This window comes from Cryptomeria japonica, chromosome 4 (assembly GCF_030272615.1).
Source record: "Cryptomeria japonica chromosome 4, Sugi_1.0, whole genome shotgun sequence".
Taxonomy (NCBI): domain Eukaryota; kingdom Viridiplantae; phylum Streptophyta; class Pinopsida; order Cupressales; family Cupressaceae; genus Cryptomeria; species Cryptomeria japonica.
In genome coordinates this window covers 343,571,157-343,576,902 of record NC_081408.1, presented here as the reverse complement: position 1 = coordinate 343,576,902, position 5,746 = coordinate 343,571,157, and positions in this window count along the sequence as shown.

Below are 5,746 nucleotides of genomic sequence, written 5' to 3'. Positions count from 1 at the left end.
AAGTATTTCTTGATATCATCCACTATCTTTTTGTAAGGCACAAGTTTGTCATCTTTGGTTTGATAGTCATCATTGATTTGATTAATGACAAGCTGAGAGTCTCTAAAGACTTGAAGTAGTTTGATGTTCCATGTGACAGCCATTTTGATGAATAGAATGCCTGCTTCCGATTCATGTTGTGTATATGAACCATTATTGATGCTTTCTCTTGATTCATGATGTGTTCCATTATTGATGCTTGCTCTTGATCCATGTTGTGTTCCATTATTGATGTCTGCTCCTGGACTGATATTTGGGTGATGTATTGTAAGGTATGGATCGAACCTTGGAATGTCTGTATATGAACAGGTAAAATTGACTTGCCATCTTTTGAATGGTTCAAAATAGTTTTGCCTTGCTGGTTCGGATAGAGAAGTTGTTGGATGTAGATCAGTTGTGCCAATGATAGTTGCCTTTGCTGGTGCTATTATGATAGATAACTTCTTTTGATAACATTTTGGTAAGGTGTCAAATCTCCCATCTTTCGGCTCCTCAAGGAGGTTTTCACTGTTAAATGCATTTTTTATTTTTACTTTTTCGTGGTCTAATGTTGCCAATAAATGGTTTTCAGCATTAGACCTGATGTTGTTTTCTTGATTTTCATTTTTGCGACTAGGAGATTTGACATCCATTTGACTTGAAGATACGTTAGCGGAATCCCTGGTGAAAGTTGTTGCGGGTTTGATTTCATCAAGATATAAGGATATGGCATGGTCATTAGGTAAGGTATCAATAGCAGTATGTCCTTCATTTTCCCAGTCCATAGGTTCAGGATAGCTTAAGGATAAATGATCTTCAGGTTGAATTGTTTCAAAGATATTAGGGGTCATGATAGAGATGTCCGAACTTTTAGTATGTATGTCGATGTCTAGGATGGTACTCTCGTCAGAATGACCTCGTATAAGAAAATATTGATCATCCTCAGTTAAGTCCATGTCAATCAAATGTGATTCTAATTCAAGTAGGCTAGTTCCTAACATTTATTCTACATACGTGCGAACTACATCGACTACTATATCTGCTTCTTCATCCCTCTCAATTTGAAGTTGCTCTTGTTTGTTTTTCCATGATAGCAAATATTCTCTGTTTCCTTGATCTTTCAATTGTATTTGTTCTTCCATGTTTGACAAAATTGATTCAAATGATTATTCCTTGCTCGAAGATGCTGCCTCTCTGTTATGTGAAACAATTAATTCTTGAGCTGATTTCAAATTATTACAACACTGCACTAGATTTGAGTCTGCTGATATTGTGATTTCCTGTCCTTCATAGGGACATTTTAAGCACTGATGACCTATTGATGGTATAGCTTGTATGTCTTGAATCCATGGTCTCCCCAAGAGTATATTATATGGTAGGTCCAAGTCTAAAACTTGGCATGCTGTTTCTTTTTGCAAGGGTCCCACTCTGATAGGTAATATCACAATTCCCTTGGAGTAATGTTCTTCTTCACTAAATGCTTTTATTTTTATCCTTTTCTAAGGATCAACTGCATCTTCTGAATATCCTAGAGCACGGACAAGATTCATAGAGAAAATGTTCAAGCTAGCTCCCCCATCTATTAGGACACGTTTAACAAGCGTTCTATGAATGAGGACTTCAATTTGTAAGGAAGTGTTATGGGGATGTTGCAATGAATTAATGCTTGGATATGAAGGAGATGAGCTTTCAATAGGATCCTTTGAAATAGGTTTGATGGCAATTATGGATATCGCTTGGGGAACTTCATCTTTGGATATATTCTTTGGTGATGATGCTATGGAAGATTCTTGCAAGATTTCAAGAGGTATAGGAATAAATGCCTTTGGAGCGTCAATTTGCTTATGGATGGATGGATCATTGTTAGATATAGGTGTACGATTTTGATCTTCTTTAGCCAAATCCTTTAGGGATCTCTTTAAGAGGTGCATAAAAGAGCCACCTTTCTTTGGAGATGTATTTGAATTCTTGTGAGGTTTTAACATAGTTTGATTTTGATTTTGGACTTGTTTGATTGCTCTGATATGTTGGTTTGTCATGTGTTCTTCTTGTGTTTTTCTTTGGTATGTTAGGTTGGTATGATTTTCAGCTATTGCAAATGTTTCAGTGATCTTATGTCTCTGCTCTCTTGTTAAAATGGGCATTGTGTTTGATATTGTGCTAGGATTTGATTGTCTAAAAGTTGTTTTGGTAAGTGACCAATAGTCAATTTCAAGGCAATAGAGTGATATGACACTAAAAGATGGTTCAAGTGTTTAAAGGTTTGCAAGTTTTTTGATCTTCGGTTTAGGAGTGCAATGGCGATGATTTGATAAGAACCAGGTCCAGTAGGAATGATATATCCTACGATGTGGGACAAGATTATCCTGACCAAACGTTTCAGTTTCATGATAAAGGATGATTGATCCTGATGAGAAACCATGTTTGAGTGATCAGTTTATCAAAGAGGGTGATAATGCACTTTGAGATGTTTAGATTTTGAACTTGTTAAGGGTGAACACTTTGAAAATCTTGGGGTGTTTATCTTCGAGAGTTTGATTTTGATGGATGATAACTTGACCAAGCAAACCAGGCAGACAATCGAAGCATGGATTGATAGCTAACAAGTGTTTATGCTTACTGCAAATTGATTAGGCAGAAATGATAAATCTGAAACAGGCATGTAAGACACAGTTCTGGACTGACAGATGCAGAGTTTCATACGACAGATTATGCAACATAGAACGATAAGAGATACAAGACAGAACGACAAACTAGTGACTTCATGTGTAAAGCAGTGTTTCGTATGACATAGAACCTTGACTCGTTTGACAAAAGATCAAGCAGTACGATAGAATATCTTGACTCGTACGATAAAGGATCAAGAAATATGACATAGACTTTTGACTCGTACGACAGGTATTTGAACAGTGATAAAAATCGTTTGCTTGTTTGAGTTTGGATCACTGAATTTTGATGTTTTACTTTGGTTTTCCAGTTTTAAGTGTCTGATTTTTCAATTTAGGGATGAATACACAGCAAACACATGATGTGATAAATGAATCCAATCGAGTTAAACCCTAAGGAAGTTGGTTGAGAATGAAAACCTTTGCTTGCTGACTTAGCTACACACCCAATAGCTAATCAGAATACGGCCACTGAGTCTCACACAATGGATTCTCAACGCCGTATTATCTGACTCCAAACGCTAATGGGGGCACGATATGGCAAGTGTCTTGGGAGAGTTACTATCTCTCTTGCACAAAGATTATCACCCTTTCGGAGGTGAATTAGGTAGCTTCTATTTTAACCGGCACTAGTAAGGGATCCGTTCGACATGTCGGGGTATAAACTCAATTAAGAGGTTTCCCAGCCTTGAAAACCAAGGTTTGATATACCTGAAGATACGGAGGAGAGCTATTCCCGAGCACTGTTGTTGCTTTGATTTTCATCAAAAACACATTTATTTTATAGTGGGTTGGATTACTTGGTGTTAGTCGTTCCCACTTAGGTCGTTCCCCTTTCACCGGCCTTAAGGGCTAAGAGTTAATAACTCCTCGGGAGGGCAGGCCTGCTAAAGAGATACACTAATGAAAGCAAAAAGATGAGTCTAGCTTTCTGATCACCTAAGAAAGGTGAGAGCATACTCTCTTATCATCACAAGCACATAAGACATGATAGTTCATTTCTTTAAGCCCAAATTGAAGTGTGCCTAAAAATCTTAAAGAATACACAAAGTTTTTGCTGAATCCTTAGGCAACCTGCAAAATAGATCCATTAGTAGACATGATTGTGTTTGGAATTTGTCTTTGACAAGCATATCTTTGATAAGCATCCTGTAGAAAAGAGTTAGGTTGCAAACATCTCATAGACATAACAAGATTAGCATTAGTGATCCGAACTACGAAATTTTTAGAAAAACTATATGAAATTTTAGCCTAACTTCAAATAGGCATAACTTTTTGCTCGGGACTCGAAATTACAAATCGTTTAACTCATTGGAAAGCTCTCCAAGAGTTCTAGATGAGAATTTGAAAAATCATTGTTTGGCACTTTCAAGGGCTAAAAATGACCAGAAGGCCTTCAAAAATGCAAATTACCAATGCATAGACAATCTTGAAAATTTTAATTTGCAGTTTATGGAAAAACACAAAGAACCAGAGACTCGTACGACATGCTTTTCCAGTTAGTACGACACAGATTTAGAACTTGTATGACATAAGATTTTGAAGCCAGAAATTCGTACGAAACAAAATTAGCTCTTGTACGACAGTGAAAATCAACTCGTAGGACATAATATTTTGAAGCCAGAAATTCGTACGAAATAGAATTAGCTCTAGTATGACAGTTTAAATTAGCTCGTATGACACAGGAATGAGCTAGAACGAATAAAGAATTTTCAATGTAAAAGTTCGTACGAGTCAGAATTATACCTAGTACGAGTCAGGATGAATTGTCATCCTGGGCTAAAAGGGAGTTCGTACGAGTTGGAAAATCAACTCATACAACATTCTGATTCTGATCCGACAGAGATGAAGTTTGCTGAAGCTTGAGAGGTCGAAAATGATGATTTCTGCCCCACGGTGGGCGCCAAAATGTCGTGCTCTGTGAAGTGTATTTGTACCTGCAACCACAATTCACTCAATAAATCATTACAAGCATGGTTAGAAGATTTAAATCAAAGAAAGAAAAAACCATAGCCAATCGACTTATTGCCTCTTAGTAAATGCGAGTATGAAAAATGCTCTCAGATCTGATTATGCTAATTCTAGTGACTTGACTACACTTAGATGGAGGATTTGAATGCTAAAAATGCATGATCTAGCAAGAATAGCATGATTAAGATACATGAATGATTGATCTAGCATGATTAAGCTAAGATTTAAGCTAAAGATGATAAGCTATAAGCTAGATGCCTATAGTAACAATGCAAATGATGAATCAAAATGACATGAATTGGGACCAATATTGCTCCAAAATGAGGTCTATTTATAGGATTTTCCAAGGCTAGGGGTGATGTGGCTAGAATTAATGGTTAAATTGGAGGAGGATGGCAAAGGGGGTTAGATTAAAGGGAACATCTGTCATCTCTATGGTGACAAGTGTCAATAGGCTTCTAGAAGGAGTAGGATGAAAGGGAACACTTAGTGACAAGTGTCATAAGTTTCTATAAGATTTTGGATGAAAGGGGACATGGTGGTAGGTAGAATGGGTTAGGTTTAGGAATGGTTAGGTTTAGGAGTGGTAGAAGTTAGGAGAATTTGAATTTAGAAATTCAAATAATATGAAAAGGATAATTAATCTCAACAACTCATGAATTTGATTTGTTTTAATTAATTAGGGGATTTAGAAAAAATGATTTTGGATGGAGGGAATTAATTAATCAAAGGGGATGAAATGAACCTATTTAATAAATCCTTAGATTTATTGATAAGTAGATGAACGGGAAAATTTAATCAAATTGCTTAGTGAATTTAATTAAATTGGGGAGGAGAGATTAATTAAATAATTGCTTATTTAATTAATTATCTTCAGACCATTTTTAGGTGTATACAGTAGTAGGTAGGAGAGAACATGATATGGACATGCATCTTAATCATATGCAAGAGTAGGTAAAGTCCAAATACAAACAATTACCTTGAAATAACTATATAATACAAGGTAAACATTAGTAAATAATATTTACCTAGCTATCTAATTATTAAATGATGATCCTTAAGTAAACTTAAGCGTGAGTAAATAGGATAAA